The following is a 23,714-nucleotide window of genomic DNA, read 5'->3' as shown; positions in this document are numbered from 1 at the left end:
TTGATACAAATGTTTCAATTCAGAGAAATCTCTGTGCATCTGCAGACATTTTTTAAAATCTCCAAGCCAAGAAAAGCATATCACCTCTTAAAGGAACCACGCACTCTTCCCCTCGCCCCGCCCCCCCATCATTTTTACAAACAAATTTTAACATCCTACCTTCCAATTCACAAGTACTCTTTCAACTTCACAATGGCCGACATTAGGGAACAGCCACCACCACCGGTTATCAGACATCAACAAAAAGGTTACAGCACGTGAGGGAGGAAAGAAGTTGAGCAAGAGGAATGGAGTCAGCAGCATAGGTGGTGCCTTTCTGCCTTGGCTGTGAGTGAAAAATTAATTTGAGTGAGTTAGCAGAGGCCGTAACCACAATTTGTCATTCATCAACAGTCCCACACTCTCTCTGTCACTGACCATCACATCATCTGATTGGTTTTGTTCTATATTTTTGCATTGTGGTCAATGTTCCGACAAAAATCTAAATTGTATATATTAAATATATCACTAGTCACGCTGTTTTGAATTTTGGCTGTGAAAATCACTGTGCTGTATATTGATATTGCTCTGGATTGCAAAGTAGTTCATGTTAGTTTGTTGATCTTTGACTTGATTGGTATAACTGTGGAAAACTACAAGTGGAGCAAAATAAACTGTTTATCATATATTGGACTGATTTTAAACTATTAGGCCAGCTGTTATTTGATATGCATGATGGTTAGTTAGCTCAATTGGCTAGACAGCTGGTTTTTGATGAAGAGTGATGCCAATGGTGTGGGTTCAATTCCTGCACTGGCTGAGGTGATCATGAAGGACTCTCCTCCTCAACTTTTCCCCTCCCCTGAAGTGTGGCGCCCCTCAGGGCCACCAACTCATGTAAATTTTATTTGACATGCTAAGAAGGCATGGAATTCTAAAGTATATTAGTGTGCCATGCATTTGCTTTGATCTATGCTTCAGAATAGTTTGTTTTGTCAAATTAATTTGGCCCAGGGCTCAGAAAAGCTGTCAGAGGTAGCAAAATAAAACATTGAACTCAGAGATCATTCATCTGCAAATCACGAGCAGAATTTGAGACTGACTGGTATCAATACGAAAACTAAACAATGAAAACACACTGTTGAAACTATATGATAACTTTTGAACCAGCACTTTCAATACATAGGTATCAGATGCTTGGTTAAGAAATTAGAATGTGCTGCCAAAAATATTGCACCATTTTCTATGCATAAAATTCAGACTATTCCTAACCAATTTTGCCAGCTAAGTCAAAACTGCATTGACTCAATTTCATTGAGAGAGACAGATACTCACAATTGCTTGCTGATTTGCTCAGTGTAACAATATTTTTAGAATCAAGTTTGTTTTGGTTTTGAAACCTTCTAGATATAAGTTCAATATATTCAATTCAAAATTGTTCTCTTTAAAAATAAAAACAAGCATATATTGTGAAAGGTAACCAAATGTTGGTAGTTCATAGGCTTTCTTTTTCTAGCATTCTGGTTCTAACATAATTTAATGTCGGCTGAGAAGTTATCTAACCTGACAGACAACATTATCACAAAGTATAAACCATTGCAAGGCCACTTGTAGGACATGCTAAACCATTGTAAATATTGACATTGAAACAAGGGTTTATGGGACATAAAGCAAGCTGCTATTTCAGAAGGTCCAAAAGAGTACTAGTGCACTTGTTAGGCCAAAAACTGTAAACCCTCCTAACAGCCATTATTTTTGTAGCTGCCCCTGAAGAGGAATGAATTTAAATTCTATGTTTCCTTTTCTGCTCTGTGCACGGAGCATCTCACAGGTCAGTTAGCTCAGTTGGATGATAATTAGATTCTTGGTGCATTGTTTTAAATCCTAACTGAGATAATAAATGATTTCTAAATTATTTTATACAAATTACATTTTTATTGTTCTTTTTTACTACCAGAGAATACAACAATCAATTCTCCATTGTCTCTGACTTCATTGGGGAGCTGGGAATCTCATTTGTTGAAATTATCTGATTATGTATCTTCATCATTCTTTAAAGCATCAGAAGCACGTTTTACGGAGGGAACAGTTCATAAATAGCAGAATTATACAATTGTTACAGAACACACATCTGCACTGTGTCTCCAAATGAGCAGTAAAGGTGAACTAAGTCACCATAGTCCCTGAGGACCAAAGGATTGTTCTCAGAGGGAGACAACTTGTGGTGTGTTTAACCTGAGCATTGTCACACACCTGGTACCATTCCCCCATCTCTTCCAAGAAACCTTGCATGTTCTTCTTTTTCAGATAATAATCTAATTTCCACTTGAATGGATGGATTAAACCTGCTTCTACCAGACTCATATACTGCATTGCAGATCTTAAACATTACTGTTGACAATTTCTCCTCAGGTCTCCATTGCTTCTTTTGTCAACAACCTTAAAGCTGTGACTTTTCATTCTTTATCCAATGTGAGAAGTTTTGCCATATTATCTCTGTCGAACTCTTCATGTTTTTGAAAATCTCGACCAAATTTCCTCTCAGCCTTCTCTTCTCTAAGGAAAAGACTTCTCAAAACTATCAGCATAACTGAATCCAAATGGCCTTCTGAAATAAATTATATGTAAAATGAATACAAGAATTTGCAATTGGTTAAGGACCGCACAGACTTAAAAATAGGTAACTTGAATTTTATTATCAGTCTATATCAAATAAATTAGCTTGTTTTAGTACAGCAGCTAACACTATCAGTAGGATTTTCCCAGGGCAAGAACAATGTGGACCATAGCTAGAAATGTGGGATGACATCTAAGATGTTGAGTGAGGTTTTTAAGAATGTTAGGAACAACAAATCACATTTCCGAGTAAATTCTAGATGTCAAGCCAAGATTCTCATCACGAAATAGCAACACCCTATTAATAGGAATTATTTTCCATGATAATTTTCATTAGTACCTAATCTCACTTCATAATATGCAAATTCCTGTCCTTCTAACCAACAGATAGAAAGTAGATGCTGAGAATTTCCAGCATGGAAGTTGGAGTGGATACCTGGTGATTCCAGCCCATCACTTGCTCTTCCAGATATCAGTGCAGGCTCTAAAGGCATTCACACATATCCTATGTCAATGGGCATTGGCATCTGGCAAGTACCAGCCAGTCTGCATCCTCATAAGTGCATCTCAAAAGCACTTCTACAATTTAATGCTGCACTTTGGACTGTATTGAGACCTGTCATTACAGTGCTGTAGCAAGAATACTTTGCATCTTGGAATAGGCAACAAGCTCATGGACTGGACAAGGCTGCATCCCAGATCTGTTTGCTTGCACTCTTGGTGCTCACGCAAGTGGATGCTCAAGCATCCCTGCTTTGCTTTGCCTTGCCTTTTTGTGCTTTGCCCCTCAACAAGAGCTTAAAGTTTCACAGTTCCGGTGTACTGCTTTGCAGGTTAGTGCAGACAAAAAGCCAGACAGTTGGTCATTTTGGTCAGCAGACAGTCAAGTGCATGGTAAGCTTGCTGGCACGTTGCTTAGTCAATTTCACACCCGCAATATCTACCAGCAGCTTAAGTGCCAAATGTACTGCATAAAACGCAACAAACAGTCATGTCTCAAAATGGAAGATGCCCATCAGTCAGGTTAACACACTAAAATCTAGGACAGATATCAGTCCAGTGACTTGGGCATGGTCTGTCAGTCAGTCAGCCTGCCACTCAGGGTGGTCAAGGTCAAGATAATTGCCTCACACAGAATGAGAAGCCAAATTTCAGGCACTCCATCACCCGTCTTGGTTCTTTCTGCCCTATAATGGGCCATTTTCTGCTGGAATGACACAAAGGGAGGGATTGAGTGAGAGGAATGTGGGTGGCACAGCTATTAGTGCTGGTGTAGGTGACAGAAAAGGTGTCCTAAATGAGTGAACAGTCAGCGTAGGAGCTATGCAGGGTTAGTAGTGTTGGGTGGGTGACAGTGAGGGAAAATATTGCATACAGTAGTGAGAATGGAAGAGCATGAGGTTTGGTAGGAGGTGGGTGCACTTGCAGAGATAGAGTGAGCGTGAGGAAATGGAGAGAAGACGATGCCACTTACAGAGTGAAGAAGGTCATTGACCTTCGTCCTACACTCCTGGGTGTTCCTCCAGATGGCTGAGACCATATTGACCCCCAGGTGGACCTTGGACCAGACTGGTAGGGTCTGATGATGTGGCCTTCTCTGTTTGTCATGGAGGAAGAGGATGGTCTTCCTCTACACCATCCCATCCACCAGAACTCCAAGTCCTAGTCCACAAAGTGGGGATGAATTTCCCTTTTGACATGTCTGGGGCAAATGTCACAAATTGTGCAAGCAGCTCCAGGCTGACAGTGCTTCTCTGGATACATAATGGCCTTTCACAGATGACATTGGTGACAGGGATCCTGGGATATCCCAGCAGATATGATTACTTCCTGCTTCAGTATGAGGGAGAATTGGGTTGGCATTGGATGAAAGGGGCACTATAGGGGCATGGTAGGTAGTTAATGAGGCAAGTTTGGAAGGATAACAATAGGAAAACCCACCACATTTAACAAGGAGAAAGTCTCTATGAAATTCAACTAAAATATACTTTGCCAAAATATAGTAAGATATGACACTAAGACTGAGATTGGAATCGTGCATGTACAAGAAATGTTCCTCCTTATGCTACAGCACAAATAAACAAATACAGCCTTTTTAATTGTCCCTTTGCCAGGTAATTAAAAGTAAGTCTGTGTCTTTCCTTGGGAATTTGTATAAACTAAAAGCAGATTGTTTTAAAAACAAAGTTGAATTTCTTACAGATTTTCATTTCATGCTGCTGAACAAGGAATTCTAAGTCATTCAAGCCATCAAGTACTCACTGAGGTAAACAGATGGAAACTGAATCACAAGTTTTTAGGAACGATACCAGCAGGTGCACTAAACTGCTGTGAAACATCTGTTTTTAAAAGGGTAAAGTGGCTTGGGAATGATTTTGACATGCCTTTAAATCATAGTACCACTAAACTTTAAATGATTGATATGATTTACAGAATATTGCTTAAAGAAAAGTATAGTACGTGCGGTACACCAAAGGACATTAGTTTACAATTGCCTTTGTTGAGTTGATCCAGTGGGCCTACCTTCCTTCTGATCAGCGAGACAGAAAGATGCCATGTGTAGCCTTTTCTCTCATTCCCAGCCTGGAGATAGCCCAGTGGAATAGGTGGCAGTTAACAGGGGAACAGAGGGGAATATGCATCTGCTGTTATTTTAAAATCTGAACAGGTTTAAAACAGGAGTCCAAGTGAATAGTAGGGGAAGTCTATTTTGTTTGAAATTAACTTTGAAATTAGAAATCAACTTAAAATAATACGAGACTTTAGGTGATAGGGATGCTTCATTGATTAAGAATTATTGAGGCTTTAAAACCTGCAACGATTTTCACTCCTATATTCCATCTCTGCAGAACAAAGTAAAGCTGAAAACCAGAGGGAAACTCAACCAACATACAAACAAGGTAGTTACACTCACAAAGTACGAAAATATAAGGTCCTGCACCATATATTTTATACCATTGTGTCATTTCTGTCTCAGCTTTTCACACTGTATTGACTTTGACAGATTGGTGTGGGAGTTTTTAAGATAAAGCTAGTTTGTCACTATGCCACAACCTGACACTTCCCCTCTATAACAGTCACTCCCTGAAACTGCTACTGTATGCTCATTTTGACCAAATAATTTTTTCTCTTTAAGGAAAACAATGCACCTGACACCTCATGTTATTGCACTCTGAGGCAAGTACATTGCATACAGATCAAGATTGCAATCCTGAGGTCCTAAAGAAATTACTCTTTTTTTCAAATGCGTCTTCAGTTTTGAAATCATACACTATGTGATAATGAATTCTTGAATGCTGCAATGCCCCTAAAGAAACTTGATACCATCCAGGATAAAATGACTTGATCTATAACCCATCCATCACCTTAAACATTCATTCATTCTATGACCAGTAAACCATGGCTAAAGTGTGCATCAACCAAACTGCAGCAACTCACCAAGGTATCTTCAATAACACCTCCAAACCTGTGACCTCTACCTCCAAGGTTGCAGAAACAGCAGGTGTATCATTCTGTTGTAATAAGGTAAATGTTCTGAAGAGTTACTTTGGAGATCAGGATTAAGCCCCATGCTTTCCCACATTGCACTCCATCTGCCACTTTGTCCACTACAAAGAAATGAGGGAGGAACTGACCAGAGTTGATTGGAAGGGGAGCCTAGCTGAGAAGATGATGGAACAACACCAGCAGCGGTTTCTAGGGGTAGTTCAGGAGGCACAACATAAATTCATAATAGATTTCATCATCATAGAATCCCTACAGTGTGGAAACAGGCCCTTTAGCCCAACAAGTCCACACCGACCCTCAGAGCATCCCACTCAGACCCATCCCCCTCTAACCCACCTAATCTACACATCCCTGAACACTATGGGCAATTTAGCATGGCCAATCCACCTAGTCTGCATATCTTTGGACTGTAGGAGGAAACCAGAGCACCCAGAGAAAACCCATGCAGACACAGGAGAACGTGCAAACTCCACATAGACAGTCACCTGAGGGTGGAATTGACCCCAGGTCCCTGGCGCTGTGAGGTAGCAGTGCTAGCCACTGAACCACCGTGCTTTCATCCCAGGAAAGAAGAAATAAAGTAAGGAGAGGACAAGTACAATAAAAACAGTCGTCAACTGCCATCCTGAAAGAGACTCATTTACCCCTACTCTGCCTTCTGCCGGTCAGCCAATCCATTATCCATGCCAATACCTTTCCCCTAGCACCATGAGTTCTTATCTAGCACCCTACTGTGTGGCACCTTGTCAAAGACCTTCTGGAAATCCAAATAGATCACATCCACTGGCTCTCCTTTGTCAAACTTGCATCTTAGCTCTTCAAAGAATTCTAACAGATTTGTCAGGCCTGACCTCCCCTTGACAAACCCATGTTGACTCAACCCTATTTCACCATGCATTTCCAAATACTCCACAATCTTATCCTTAATCACGGACTCTAAAATCTTACAAATGACTGGGATCAGGCTAACTGGTCTAGAATCTCCTGTCTTCTGCCTCTCTCCCTTCTTAAGAAGGGCTATTACATTGGTCATCTTTCAGTCCTCTGGGTCCCTTCCCAAAAGATAACTTCTACCATCTCCTTAGCTATCTCCTTCAGACCCTGAGATGTAGTCCATCTGGTCCGGGTGATTTATCCACCTTAAAATCTTTCAGCTTCCAGTATGATGGCCACTACACTCACCTGCACCCTGAGTTTTTTTAAAAGTTCTGGCTCGCTGCTGATGTCTTCAACTGTGAAACTGATGCAAAGTACCTATACAGTTCCTCCACCATTTTTTTCTTCCCCTTTACCACTTCTCTAGCCTCATTTTCCAGTGATCTAATGTCCACTATTTCATCTCTCATACCTTTTAAATATCTAAAAAAACTCTTGCAAGCTTCTTTGATATTACTAGCTAGCTTTCTTTCATATATTATCTACTCCACACCTGCCCTCACAACCTTATTGATTATTTTGTTATCCTCTGCTGCTTCTTAAGGGTTTTCCAATCCACAGGCTTCCCACTAACCTTCACCACGTTGTATGCATTTTCTTTTGATTTTGTGCTGATCCTGACATCCTTTGTCACCTATGATTGCCTTGCCCTCCCCTTCATATGTTTCTTCCTCCTTGGGACAATTTCCGCTGTGCCTCAACAATCACCACCAGAATCTCCTACCAATGTTGATCCACTATCTTCCATGCTAGGCTCCCCTCCTAATCAACTCTGGCGAGCTCCTCCCTCATGTCTTTGTGGTTACTTTTTATCAATTTTAATACTGTTACATCTGATTCCACCTTCTTCCTCTCAAACTGCAGGGTAAATTCTATCATATTATGGTCACTGCCTCCGGGGGTTACTTCACCTTAAGCTCCTTAATTAAGTCTACCTCATTACACATTACTAAATCTAGAATTGCCTGTTCCCTCATGGGCTCCACCACAAACTGCTCCAAAAAAAAAACCATCTTGTAGACATTCCACAAATTTGTTTTCTTGAGATTTACTACCAACAGGATTTTCCTGGTCCACCTGCATATTGAAGATCCCATGATTGTTGTAACAGTGTCCTTCCTACATACTTTTTCTATCTCCTGAAATATTTTCTTCCCCCCTCCATCCTGACTACTGCTAGGAGGTCTGTACACAAGTCTCATCAAGGTCTTCTTCCTTTTGCAGGGTTCCTCAACTCTGCCCATACAGATTTGATGCTTTTTGACTTTATATCATTTCTTGCTTTCGATTTAGTTTAAATTCTTATGAAGAAGGCAACCCCAAACCCTCTGCTCACCTGCCTGTCAGTTCAGCAGGACATGTATCTTTGGATATTTAGTTCCCAGCCCTGATCCCCTTGCAGCCATGTCTCGGCGATACTCACAATCTGCGAATTTCAATCTGCTCTACAAGTTCATTTATGTTGATTTGTTGATTGTGTGCACTTAAGTACACCATCCTCAGTCCTATATTGACTGTCCCCCTTCTCATAGTTGTCCCCTTATCTGCTGTGCCTGAAGACAGATTTCCATGCTCTCTGTTCTATCACTTCGAGTCATAGTCATTGAGATGTACAGCACGGAAATAGACCTTTCAGTCCAATTCGTCTATGCGCACCAGATATCCTAAATTAATCTAATCCCATTTGCCAGAATTTGGCCCATTTCCCTCTCAATGGTTCCTGTTCATGCACCCTTCCAGATGCCCTTTAAATGTTGTAAATGTGCCAGCCTCCATCACTACCTCTGGCAGCTCATTCCACACACACACCACCTTTTGCATGAAACAGGTTGCTCCTTAGGTCCCTTTTAATTTTTTTTCTTTCTCACCTTAAACCTATGCACTCTAGTTTTGAACTCCCCTACCCTGGGAAAAAAAAAAAGACCTTGGCTATTCACCCTATCCATGCCCCTCATGATTTTATAAACATCTATAAGGTCACTCCTCAGCCTCTGATGCTCCAGAGAAAATAACCAAGCCTATTCAGCCTCTCCGTATAGTTCAAACCCTCCAACCCTGACAACATCTTTGTTAATCTTTTCTGAACTCTTTTGAGTTTAACAACGTCTTTCCTATGACAGGGAGGCCAGAATTGAACACAGTATTCAAAAAGTGACCTAACCAATGTCCTTTACAGCCACAACATGACATTTCAATTCCCAAACTCAATGCACTAACCAATAAAGGCAAGCATACTAAACACCTTCTTCACTATCCTGTCGACATGCGACTCCACTTTCAAGGAACTGCATTCCAAGGTCTCTTTGTCCAGCCACACTCCCTAGGACCCTACATTAAGTGTATAAGTCATGCCCGGATTTGCCCTACCAAAATGCTACCCCTTACATTTATTTAAATTAAACTCCAGCTGCCATATCTCAGCCTATTGGTCCATCTGATCAAGGTCCCGTATATTCTGGGATAACCTTCTTCACTATCCACTACACCACCAATTTCGATGCCATCTGAAAACTTACTAACAATTACTCCTATATTTACATCCAAATCATTCTAGATTGCCCAACATGAGAAAACATCCTTACTAATATTGGCTTTGTCAACGCCCTTCAGCATCTTATATAGGTTAAATAGATTTGATCTCATTCACCTAAACTTCGGAGAGTGTAGGCCTAAACTGCTCAATCTTTCTTAAATCAAACTCCTCACTCCTGGAATCAATCTAGTCAACCTTCATCTCTGAAATCAATTTGTGAGTTAGATTTATACTATTTACAGCTTTAAGATATTACCACTTTAAGAATTATTTATATAAACAACTGCAGTAGCTGAATAGTGATGCAGCCTACAGACAAACTCTTGGAAAGATCAACAAGAGTGGCATGGTGACACGCTGGTTAGCAGTGCTGCCTCACAACACTAGGAATGCGGGTTCGATTCCAGCCTTGGGCTGTCTGTATGGAGTTTAAATGTTCTCCCTGTGTCTGCTTGGGTTTTCACCATGAACTTAGCTAAAACCTTGAACTTTAGTATCCACAGTCTAAAGATGTGTAGGTTAAATGCTACATTACCCCATAGTGTGCAGAATATTAGCCATGGGAAAGGTGGGGTTACAGGGATAGTAGGGATCTGAGTGGGATGCTGTTTGGGGGGTTGGTGTAGACTTGATGGGCTGAATGGCCTCTTTCAGCACTGTAAGGATTCTATGATTCTAGTGGAGAAACAACAATTAATGGTAAAGCCTATTACTTCAAACCTGGCAAGAAGTGTGGGCTAGAAGCTCGACACACCTGGCAGTGCAGATCCAGAAACAGACAGTTGTTGAACATCTAGTCAACAGACTAGAAGATTTCTTTGGCATCCAAGAACTGTGGCAGAACTTTAAAGAGCTCATTAGCTATGATAGCATGTTACATATATGTTTCACATGATTGAGAAAACCAGTACTCAGCAAAATAGGTTCAAGACAAAAGACTGATCAAGAACTTGTGACTATTCATCAGTATTGTGTTAAAGGATGACTGAACCAAAAGTCCAGTGAATCCGCTGAGAAGACGTCCTTTGAACAATTACCGCATTTCCTAACCACAGACGATTCACAAGTGTATGACAAACCAACAGTGATTCCAACCTCCCTACATGAATAAGTCCTGGAAACAATGCCCTGGGGACACCTAGAGATTGCCAAATGGACAGCCAGAGCTCAGTCAGTAGTCTGGTTGCCAAAGTTGTCAAGAGAGATTGAAGATCTGTAACTCATTGTGAAATCTACAATTACAGAAGGTTCTCAGGAGCGGATAACAGTTCTATCATCACTGAAGTATATTCAAATGGAAACCAGCAAAGTCAGTGAAATGATACAGATGAGAAGAGAAAGAATGAAAAGCTCATTGTTTAATCTTTAACTGAAATTGTTCAGGCACCAACATAGCCTGGTGAACAAATTTCAATGGCAGATTCAAATGTGACATTAGGTAATGAACCAAATCAGATACAAGAGGAATATGTCAATTCTTCGTATTTCCAAGAAAAACACTAATGATAGAGCTAAGCCAGATTCAATTCATAAGTTACATGACTGATGATGTGAACATGTTAGATTTATCAGTGAGACAAAAGGGGATGGATGAAGACAATTGATCTACTAAAAATTCAACTAAAAAATTACATATATCTGCATGGATGCATCAGCGGTTTCAAAAAATAACTTGCATGCATAGACTGAATGTGGGCTGTATATGATTCCACAAGAATCAGCATTGTGGTGGAATGACCAAAGCCACAGATTCAGGACATAGTCAATAAGAAACTACCTGGTACAGAGGTCTAGGTACTAGCAAGAAGAAATCATCCAGGTCAGAAATCCAGGATAGTGAGAAAAGAAAACACCAGTTCATCAGAGCAGCCAACTTCTATGTTAATGAGATGAAAGGTCCCCAGATGATTTTATGGGCTAACTACCTCATTCAACAGGCAAAAGTTTCACTGCAAAAGAAATTCAGGAGATTAAGTATCCACCAGATAAGGTAGTAGGCACATCATTTGCTTTAGGAGGAACAACATCCTCTGAAGAACATTCAAAAGATAAAATGTCCTTCATTATGGAGACACTTTAGAAAGCATGCAGGGTCAAGAACAGAATCAAAGTTAATAGTCCTAAAGACAAAGATCTACAATCTTCAAAGTTCAAAACAAATATCTTCCAGAAGAATCATAATACCTCAAGACTGTCAAGATTCGTGAAGTCAGACAATTTAGCGGCTATTCGAGGTGGAGGTGATGGCCTAGTGGTATTATAGCTGGACTGTTAATCCAGAGACCCACATAATGTTCTGGGGACCAGGGTTCGAATCTTGCCATGGTAGATGGTGGAATTTGAATTCAATTAATATCTGGAATTAACAATCTAGTGATGACCATGACTCCATTGTCGATTGTTGGGGAAAAACCCATCTGGTTCACTAATTTCTTTAAGGAAGGAATCTGCCATCCTTACCTGGTCTGGCCTACATGTGGCTCCAGACTCACAGCAATTAGGGATGGGCAATAGCCTAGCCAGCCATGCCCTCGTCCCGTGAATGAATAAAGCAAAAAAATAAAAAACATGGGGTAGTGATAAATGCAACTATATACATGAATGTGTAAATGTTAACTCTCCCATCTGTAAAAAAGCAACACATACAAATAATTGTACAGCACAGCTGTAAAATGTATTTGGGGAATAACTTTATTAAGGTTTGCAGTTCATGGGGCATTTAATATATTTTGCAGTGGTAAACCTTTCATTTTCATTCTTGCTTCCTTTTAAAATTGTATCATTTTGTTTATATTGCATTTCCTTATTATTTATAAAGCAATAAATCATTTCAAAAATGAAAGGCAATCACAGAGGAATAAGGGCAGGGTTGGAGGGAAAAGACTGGAAAAGGAGTTTGGCAGATAAGATAAATGATGAACGACTACTCATGACTCACAACAAGGTGAGGAAGAAGGATTCGAGAAAGGGGTTAAACTGACCATGGTTAAACAAGGAAGTTAAGGATAGCACCAAATTAAAAAGATAAAAACATACAATGTGGCAAAATTAGTGGTAAACCAGAGGATTAAGACAGTATTAAAAGTCAACAAAAATGAACAAGAACAAAAAAAGTACAGGGAGAATACAGGCTATGGGGGTAAACTAGCAAGTAATGTAAAAATGGACAGTAGGGGCTTTTTTTAAAAAAAAAATTTCTAAAAAGGAAGAGAGAAACCAAAGTGAACATAGGCCTCTTAGAGAATGAGGCTGGGAAAGTAATAATGGGGAATAACAAGTGCTGTAGGAGTTGAATAAATACTAAGTTCAAAAAACTAAGTCAATGGGCAAAGGGGGAGGAGAAATAAATACATCATAGATAATTCATTAAGGAAACTGATGGAGCTAAAGGCCAATAGGTCCCCTGGACCTGGTGGGTTGCATCCAAAGGGAGGTGGCTACATAGACAGTAGATGCATTGGGAGTAATCCTCCAAGAATCCTCAGAGTCTGGAAAAGTTCAAGTAGATTGGAAATCTGCCAATGTAACACCCTTATTTAAAAAAAAACGAGATATAAAAGGTAAATAAAGGGCAGCTATCTTAACATCTGTCTTTGGAAAATGTTGGAGTCAATTATAAAGGTTGTAATATCAGAGCATTTAAAAATCCATAATATAGTCAAACAGAGTGAATTAAGCTTCATGAAGGTGAAATCATGCCTGACAAACATGTTAGATTTTTCTGAGGAGGTAACAAACAAGATACATAAATGGATGCCAGTGGGTGTAATATCTTTGGATTTCCAAAGGCATTTGATAAGGTACTACACAGAAAACTACTGAACAAGATAAGAGCCCATAGTGTACTTGGGTAGTATATTAACACAGACAGAAAACTGGCTTACTAACAGAAGACAGCGAGTTGGAATAAAGGGTGCAATTTCAGAATGGCAACCAGGAACAACTGGAGTACAATAGGGATCAGTGCTGGAGCCAAGTGAATTTACCATCCCTATGTTTGTGGATGACAAAAATAATTAGGAAGACAAGTGGTGTGGATGACACAAAAAGTGTCACGAGTGCAGTTGATGGCCCTTTGTACCTGAGGGCAACACTGCAAATCCATGGCTTTACAGCTTGTCTGTGTCGGTCCATGGTGAATTAGACAAACTGTATTGTTTTCCTATAATTAGCATGTTTAACTTACAAGTGCACTATGAGCTGCCAATGTGGAGATGCCATACAAGTCCCAGTTGAAGGTTGAAAGGAGACAGTGGCAAGGCAGTTCAAAGGCACCATTGGCGTTATGTTTCCTCCCAAGCAAAGACGTTACAGATCTGCCTGTAAGAAGTGGCAGATATAGGTGACAGTGTCTGTGAAGGAAAAAACAGAGTTAACATTTCAGGTCCGGTGACCCTCAGACCCTTCTGGACCCGAAACGTTAACTGTTTTTTCCTTCACAGATGCTGCCAGACCTGCTGAGCTTTTCCAGCAATTTCTGTTTTGTTTCCTGATTTACAGCATCCGCAGTTCTTTTGGTTTTTATAGGTGACAGTGTCCCTAGCCATGTAAAGAAGTTTCCTTCACGGTCATTTACGCAGCTGGAGTTAGCTGCAATGCTTTGAATACACCCTTTCCATCCAGACTGCTCTATGTTGCTGAAGACTCTGGTTCTCTTCTTCATGCACAGGCTAGTGGGACAAATCAGCCTCCACCCCTAATTCTATTGCAATAAATCTGATGCCGTGAATATCCCTTCTCATGAGCTGCTAAACATGGAGAGCCTTTACCCCAAACATTGGAATCATTTCATGCAAGAAGGCTGTGTGTGTATGAATGTTGCTTTTCATGATCAGCTGAATATTGAAAGCCTTCAGCGCTTACACGAGAAGCATTTATGCAATGTGACAGCTTGTTTTAGAGAGAGTCAAGTAATGAATTGACCATTCATTCATCAGTCAGTCTATCCAATCAGACATTCATCTTGTACTTAAAGTTGGGTTTGTGAACACACATTTGCTGTTTTTGCTTAATAAAATCACATCAATAAATTCATTCTGGTCAGCTGGGATGTTCAGAAGTATTCATGACTTGCTCATGAATGCAAAACAGGTAAGGTCAGAAAAGCCAAGCCCAGCTGAAAGGTTTTTGCGAACTTATTTCCAAAACTTCAACCTACCATCAGGAAACAGATGTTGCTTCCTGCCCAATTATATTCCTCTGCCTGCACCTGTAACACTCCAGGTGGGCTCTGAAAATTCCACCCAATGTGAATAAATGAGGGGACAGACAAAAAGAAAGTGAGAGGAAAAGACAGAGAGAGAGAGAGAAAGGGCAATTTAAGGCAAGACAGTGAGAGTTAGGATGAGAAAAATGTAATTGAATATGAGAGAGAGGTAGAGAAACTGAGAATCAGGGATTGAAACTGAAAGTGAGGGAGAGAGGGGAAGTGTGAGTGAGTGTGAATGAGACTGAAAGAAAGTATGAGTAAATTTCCAACTTTCTAACGATCGTCCACGTGGTTCAGGGCAGGAAAGATTCTACTCCACATGTGTGTGAAGGAAGAGAAAGTGTGTATGTGAGGGAGAGAGAAGTGTGTGTGAGGGAGAGAATGTGGATGAGAGCAAAAGGGTATGTGAATGAAGAGACATAGTGCTGATGAGAGATAGATTAAGGGTGAGAGAGAGTGAGGGTGAAAGTGAGGGGAAAACAGGGAGGGTAAGAGAGGAAGGGAAAGTGAAGTGAATTAGGGAGGGAGAGTAATTGAGTGAGGGATGGACAGTGTGTTGTGCTGGAGAGAAAGAGTGTATGCAAGGGAGAGGAAGAAAGTATGTGATAAGAGAGAGAGTGTCTGAATGAGGGAGAGTGGTTATGCAGGAAGGATTGAGTATGTTGGTGTGGGAGACAGGGATAGCGAGTGTGAGAGAGTTGGGAGCAACATGCCTTCTAATTTTTGCCATTGCTTGGATTTCCAGTTCTATATGCAGCAATAGCTACCAGAAGTGGAAGATATGCATTGATGCAGTGGTCAGTGTGCGCGGAGCTTCCCAATAGTTGCACAGCTTAGAGGGAATGTTGGTAGTGAGGGAAGAAAGTATGGACGTGTTTAGGTGGTAGGGAGGGACAGAGAATGTGTTTGCATGAAGGAGATAGTGTCAAACCTTGCACCTGACAGTGGGGTGGACATACACAACTTTCCCTTCCACCTTCTCCCTCCCCAAACACCTATCCATAAAGCATAGATAACAGTGTGGGGCTGGAGGAACACAGCAGGCCAGGCAGCAGAGGAACAGGAAAGCTGAAGTTTTGGGTCAGGACCCTTCTTCTGAAGAAGGATCCCGATCCGAAACATCAGTTTTCCTGTTCCTCTGATGCTGTCTGGCCTGTTGTGTTCCTCCAGCTCCACACTGTGTTATCTCTGACTCCAGCATCGGCAGTTCTTACTATCTCTGACTATCCATAAAGCGTGTTGCAAGAAGAGGAAATCCATGGTTGAAAGACAACCCAATTCTGGAGCTCATTTTTAAATGAATTCTGCCAAAGCCATATCAGAGTGTGTGTCACCAGAGCCTAACCAAGCTCAGTGTTCATTAAACCCAACTCCTTACCTCAGCCCAAGTTGACCCCCTTTCACTGGTGACCAAGGACCTAGGGCGAGTTTTCCTCTCTCTAACTGTGCTTCAAGTGAAAAGGCAAAAAAAACCTTTAGCTTGGCACCTTTGAAAGGCCATTTTAATTATTATTAATTTAAATGAACAATTTATTACTTTGGAACTGTTTTTAATTTCTGAAATTCACATTGACTGTTGTGCCAAACCTCTGAGGTTTTGTCATTGGCTACCCAAGTGACTGAGAAGTTGTAATGTTCCCCTCACTCCAATGAAGGAATAGGTATCCAACTTGGCTTAAGACAGTTATAGGCTGATGTCAGACTGCAAATGATGCTTCATTTTTGCCAAAGACATAATTGTGCAGACATACATCATCATGACATGTGCGCTTGAGACAGCCTCCACTAAAACTCTGTCTATGCATGTACAGTGTGTCTGGAGAGGCTATCAATCACTCATATTTTACATCACCACTACAAAGTCATCCTTCTACTCCTGCTTCTAATTCTTATGCTGTTATGCTGTATGAGTACCTACAGTCCGGAGTTACGTCACTTAGTGCAGTGGACTGTGTACCTTTAGCCTTGAAATAATAAAGCACAGTAATTATATAGACAAATAAATCAAATATGTATGTATAAGATAACGGCAAACATTCCATAAAATCACAGAACATAACTGAATAAACGTAGTCCAAATGTTTTGCCCTAAGTTGACATCATGTTTCAGCGATAGTATTTTCGCATCTGAATCAGATGAATGGGTTTAAACCCTTCCATAAAATTAATGCCCAGTGTTTACCAGTTCAAGTTAGTGCAAAAAAGAGCAAGCGCGTTCTTCAGCTGTTCTAGTTAACTTTTATGGACATTGTAATGATGAATTAATTACTGTGCACTCTTCTTACTGTTTGTGGAACCTTGTGCAGGTGTTTGGGTATTAACCTAAAATTTGCTGGGTCAGCCGGATTGAAGTTAAATGAAATTAAGTTAGAGTGAAATGAGAAGGAGAAAACATTTGAAACTTTATCACCTAATGATTAGGAAAAGGTCATACATTTTTGAAGTGTTTGTATTTTGATTGAAGGAACGAGCGTTTTTGTTTACATCAGTTAACGCAAGCAGTAATGGGCCAAACTGTCAAGGAAACTTTGGAAAGCCTTAAGTTTTGTTTAAAACAGATGCAGTGAATCAGATGTGATAATATGGACTATTTATTGATTGAATTTATAATTGTCATGGAATTGTGCTGTATAAATATCACAGTTGAATGGATCACCAATAATCAGAATCCCTACAGTGTGGAAACAGGCCCTTTGGCCCAACAAGTCCACACCGACCCTTGGAGCATCCCACACAGACCCATCCCCCTAATCTACACATCCCTGAACACTATGGGCAATTTAGCATGGCCAATCCACCTAGCCTGCACATCTTTGGGCTGTGGGAGGAAACCGGAGCACCTGGAGGGAACCCACGCAGACACGGGGAGAATGTACAAACTCCACACAGAGTTGCCCGAGGGTTGAATTGAACCCGCGTCCCTAGCGCTGTGAGGCAGCAATGCTAACCACTGAGCCACCATGCTGCCCCACTGGTGAACAGCGACCACAAGCTTAAGTTTTATGTCAAAGTTCATTAAGGGCAAGATATAAGTGTCTTTTCAAAGACACACAAGTAAGTTTTAATTAATTAATTGATCAAAATGACGTGGAAAATATGAGATGTTTGTGGATGCTTGCCAGTTGTCAAACTGATCTTTTTCTGGACACTGGATGCTGTTAAAAGATTTGAATACATAGCTCCTTTGCATGGAAAGCATATAAAGTAGCTTGCCTCCAGTAGGAATTAAGCTAGCTGGGGGAAAATGTCAATTGATCAGCGACAAGAAGTTAAAATGTGAAATAATTCCACGAAGGCCAGTATCCCGTTACCAAGTCACCCTTTATTTACGTGTGCATAGTACAGGATACAAATCCAGCTAGCTCAGAGCAAACTCCTAGAGTGAGTAGAACCCTTAACACTCCAGTTTATGTCTGTCAGCCAGGACTCCCTGATTGGATCAGGCTTATAGCCCCAATCTGGGAATTCTATGAGGTCCACCTGGCTGACCTCGTTCTAATCATTATATCCCTTCATTGGAGGGCTCCAGTGTCACAATGACACGACCCACAAACTGGAAGAGCAACACCTCATATTCCACCATGGGACCCTACAGCCCGACAGCCTAAACATGGAATTCACCAGTTCTAAAATCTCCCCAACCCTGTCCTCATCCCATGTCCAACCCTCCCTCTCATCCCTGCCTCCTTGACTTGACACAACCTGTTCATCTTCTCTCCCACCTAACCACTCCACCCTTCCCATTGACCAATCCCTACCACTCCCTACCTGCACTCAACTATCACTATCCCACCTACCTTCGCCAGCCCCATCCCTCCTCTCTCTATTTATTTCCCAGCTCCCTTCCCCTCCCCCCTCCTCATTTCTGAAGAAGGGTCCCGACCTAAAATGTCAACTTTTCCGATCCTCTGATGCTGCCTGGCCTGCTGTGTTCCTCCAACTCCACACTTATGTCTTTTAGTGTGATTGGTTTGGATTTGGATGTTGCTAAGCAATTTAACTGTTCCAAACCAGCTGTAGGTAGGCTTTCCAGGGTGTGCACTCTCCTGGGCAGTGGCCTATGAGTTCTTTTACTCAATTCAGGCCTAGTATGTCATCTTGAGACTGTATACTAGCAGCAACTACAGTGACTTGCTGGTCCGGATCCTCAAGGAATATTTAACCAATTGGCCGAGGCTTGGTTTTGTTTCAGGGTTCTGCTGCGGGCTGATGTGGAATCCCTCTATTCAGGATATGTCCTGAGTGAGGATATGTAATTGCTTTCACTCAAGTGGTGTACCTGAAGCTCAGTCAACCTGGTGAGGGTGTCCACTTCCATTGGCAAGCCCTGTAACTAATAAGCTCAACCTACCACATTTTCTAATAAAAGTCAGCTGTAGTGCCTGTTTGGAGTCCAGTTGGGCTTCAGCTCATAGGTGCTTTTGCATGGTCACATCATTAATCTCACATACCAAACATGTTCTTATTTCATTCAGGGTTAAAGCAAAATCACATGCCTCTGCCAGTCATCTTGACTCCATCAAAAATCCCAATATGATCCTGGTTTTCAAACTGCCAAGTGAAACCTATAGCATCTCAGAACTAGGGCAGGCTTGGGGTCATAATATTCCTTCAAGAGTCCGTCAACTCTTGAAAGGTTTTAGAGTCTGGTGCCTTAGGGAAAGTTAGGCTTCTAATAACTGAAAACGCTGTAGGTCCACAAACTGTCAGGACAACTATTTCTTGCTTTTTGTCTGCCCCAATGTCAATTTCCCAGAAAAAAAAACTCTTTTCACATACTGCGGCCAGTCTTTGACACAGGATTGAACGCATCAAGGTTCCCAAATAGCGGCATGATGCCAGAAATGCTTACCAAAACTCAGTGACAAGTATTGCAAGGGAATCTCTTCAGGGGCATGCTTTTCTCTTGTCGCCACCGAGAAAGATCCACAAGGGCCAGTATCCTGTCACCAAGTCACCTTTTATTTACACATGCATAGTACGTGACACTGATCCAGCTAGCTCAGAGTGGGTTCCTAGAATGAACAGAATTCCTCACACTCCTGTTTATATCTGTCAGCCAGGACTCCCTGATTGGACCACTATGAGACCTCTACAAGGTCCACCTGTCTGACCTCATTCCAATCATTACAAAATTGAGCTATTCTTGCCTGATCTTTGGACAAGTCCACATAAAAGGATTCACTTGTAATTGTAAGCATTGCATGGGTAAGTTTTTTTGCAGCATTTTTTGAAGTGTACTTTGCTTTAATAAAGAACATTGGATATATTCTATTGTTGGAACTGCCTTGGGTTATTGATATCCAAAGTAAATCCAATAGATCAGGAAAAGCAGGAATAAAAGCCTGCAGGCAGCTAATTCTGAAGTAATTTTGTGACCCTGATGCACTTTAAGGATCTGAAAGATGCTTTAAAAATGTAAGTTTCTTTTTAAAGCCATAAAATTTCAGACATTTTTAGTATTGTAAAACTGAGAAACACCTTAAGCAACAAATATTTTGGCACTGCGAGCAAATACTGAAAGTCTTGCTTTAAATTTCAGTTATCTTGTCACACTCAACCAGATTGTCATTAGCACTGGCATGGTACGTATGTCAAATTCTTCTTCATGTAGACAGGACTGGGTTTTCATATCTTTAAGAACCCATCATGCAGTCCTCAGTCGATGACTAGACAGCATTCCATTCTGAGGCCATCCCACCATTTCCTACTAAATTAGGTTTTTAATCTGGAAATGTTGTTGGACACTGAATTGGCCAACTCATATTGGGATGCATGTATTAAAATATTCTACAAAAGGTAGTATTTATATGTTGAAATGAATATTTTATTTCTCAGTAACAATGATATTTCAATTGACTGCTGACAGCACTATTAAATGGCATTGAAAATCAAATAAAGACCATACGTTTCTAACTAATAAATCATTTAAAATAGTACAACAATGGGGCAATGAGCTCTAACTGCACTACTTTCTACTCTATTAGCTATCCTTGATTCTATAACCACATTATAATAGCTGTTCAGAGATATATACGTATATCACTTGATTGATGCTATGGGTGAGGTCTACTTTTACACATTGATCTTCATTTCCTCTTCTTGATTTCCATAAACACCAAGCAGCAGGAAAGCAAGACCTCCATCCAGGTCTTCAGTGACATTAATAAATGGTTCTTGAGCAAGGAAGTTCCAGATGGGTTACAGCAGTTCTAGCAGGTGAACTAGTGACATGACTGAAAGCTACACAATAAGTGGTTGGTTGCAGGCAAGGAACTTGTGCCATTTTATTAAATTGTGCACCATGTTGGGAATTCTGTCTAACTTGGAAGTTTATGTATCATGTATTCCATATTTTGTCCAAATGCAAAACATTTCTTTAGAGTTCAAGAATTCAAGTTCAATAGCAGCAACATAGTATCAAAGATAAAATTTTTGGAATGCTAGAAATGTATGCTTACCCCAGTTAAAATCAATGTTCCTTGCTGACATGTGCTACAACGTGCCCTTAGTTTCCCAGGCTGCACTGCTTTGCATGTTATCTTGCAATAGACATAAAATCTGTTGTATGGTCTTGAACCTGAAAAGTAAAAAGCCTGTATTAAAAATCGTTTCAGAGATAGTAGGAACTGCTCCAGTAAGTGTTCAACAAACTGGTCTAAAATTAATTTCTCTTCCATTATGAAGACAATAACAGAAATTGCATACAAATTCTTGCCAATAGTGTCATTCTTTGCCAAAATGGACAGAAGTGAAGGAACTTATCACTTCTATGCTTTAATCAGACAATCATGGGTTCAAGCACCATCAGAGACTTGAGCACAAATAACTTGGCTGAAACCTCAATGCAGATGCTATGAGAGTGTTGCTTGAGTTATCCTTTAGATGCAATACATAATTGAGGCCCTGTCTCAGGTAGGATGGTACTGTTTTGGAGAAGGGCAGTTCTCCCTAATGATCCTATCAAAATTGTCTGGACAAGACACCAAACTACAGTTCCTGAAAATTTGCTGGCATAAATTTAGCTGTTGCATTTCTTACAATACAAGAGTAGTTAATTGTCTGGGAGATCATGAAGTTTGTAGAAATATAGAAACAAGGAGCAAGAGTAGGCCATTTGGCCCTTCAAACCTGTTTCATGCCATTCAATATGATTGTGACTAATCCTCTATCTCAGTGCCATATTCCTGCTTTCTCCGCATACCCTTCGATGCCTTTAAAATCTGAACAATCATCTATCTCTTTCTTGAATCTATTCAGTGACCTGACCTCCACAGCTTTCTGTGATAAAGAATTCCAGTCTCATTCTCCTTTGAATGAGTATAAGTTTTCTTTCTTACAAGTAGTGAAGGATGATAAATATTCATGAAGAGAGGTAAATTGAACACATGCAGGAAAATGAGGTTGGGATTTTTTGATGGCCAGATAATCATTCCTGAAGCATAGATAAGGGGTGCATTTTGAGACCTTGCAGAATCCCAATCATAGCAGACTCCAAGGGAATTGCCTGGGAAACTGAAGATCCCACTGGGCAATTCCCCTACACCTGGAACCCTCCAAAAGAATCCACTTAAGTCAGGAAATTCAGAAAGCTCCACTGAAGTTAACTAAATAGTTACTCAGGAAAAGTTAGAGTAGTGAATACCTAATTTAACTCCTGAGTAACTCTTAAAGTAACCCTCAATTGACCTCACACACCATCAACAACACCTACCCCAGATCCCTTACATACACTAGACCCGGGACCCTGACCTCGACCCCAAGATTCCATCTCACCACCAGCCTCTCCCCAAGACCTAACAACAGCCATCACTGGATCTGCCACCTCCTCTATGCCTGGGACCTCTCCCACATTATCCCACTGCCAAATCTGACCACCATCTTCTCCTGCTCTGCTTCCATACCCCATTCCCCCATTCCACATCTGCATGAGCTTCCCATGCTTTGAGCCCAATGCTCCTGCCCCAGTGGCAGACATGACCATCCATTCCACAAATCCAACATATCTACCCTCATTCCAGGTATGGAACCCCACCACCTCCACTCTTTTAGACTCAACATCCTCCTCGGACCTTTTCTGCTCCCCTACCTTCAGACCCAATACCCTGCTCTGGGCCAATCACCACTCACATCCATTGCCAGACCCATACCCAGTTGGGACCCAACACTACTCCCTTCCTTACACTTTCCCAGACCCAATGTCTCCCACTCACCTCAACCTACCCTAAACACTTCATCACTTACTCTTGCCACCCTGCACCCTACTTACCTGCTACCCTACCGACCTTATATCCTATCCACCTGTCACCCTACCAGCTACCTACTTCACACCCTACCCATTTGTCATCCTACCCACTCACATCTTATCCCCTACCCACAGGCTATCTTACCCATCTGGCATCCTATTCACCTAGCACCCTACCTCCCATAAGGCATCTTACCCTCACTCACATGAACTTTTACATACTTACTTTTCAACAATAGTTGTCAAAGTGGATGTCTGTGATTCAGGACCTTTAAATTTCAAAAAACGGCAGCTGACTGGTGCGAGAAAGTGGTCTTGGTTTACTTCCACTCGACAATTTTGGAGTATGAGGTAACTGTCAGAATGGAAGCACAGCTTCGCATTTCTGAAGGCGTCCTGATCAGAATATCCTGTAAGAAATGCATGATTCTTTCACAGCAAAAAAAGGAATGAACTGGCATTCTGTATCATATTGCCACTCCTTGGGAAACTTGGCCCTAAGTGACCAAGGGGGTTTTTTGGTAGGGTGGATGGGTGTCTATGTGTTTGGGTGGTTAAAGAGGCAAAAATACATCAGCATGTCAGGAAGCAAACAGGAATCTGCTGTCTTCTGCATTTAGCTGATGTGCATTCACCATAGCATGAGAAAGGTGGATCCGTGATGAAACTTTATGCAAAAAGACCATTTG

The 23,714-nt window shown here is 41.0% G+C and overlaps 1 long non-coding RNA gene across 1 annotated transcript; it reads right to left on the bottom strand.

Moving 5' to 3' along the window:
- Positions 1 to 1,927: 1,927 nt before the first annotated feature.
- On the bottom strand, positions 1,928 to 23,443 carry LOC125483972. The gene is made up of 3 exons (XR_007262856.1): positions 23,252 to 23,443; positions 21,242 to 21,360; positions 1,928 to 2,587 (listed from the first exon to the last, which is right to left on the bottom strand). It is a non-coding gene; the product is annotated as an uncharacterized LOC125483972 (long non-coding RNA).
- Between the last annotated feature and the right edge of the window lie 271 nt (positions 23,444 to 23,714).

Source organism: Rhincodon typus, chromosome 9 (assembly GCF_021869965.1).
Source record: "Rhincodon typus isolate 14 chromosome 9, sRhiTyp1.1, whole genome shotgun sequence".
Lineage (NCBI taxonomy): Eukaryota > Metazoa > Chordata > Chondrichthyes > Orectolobiformes > Rhincodontidae > Rhincodon > Rhincodon typus.
This window is presented reverse-complemented; position numbering and strand designations above follow the sequence as displayed.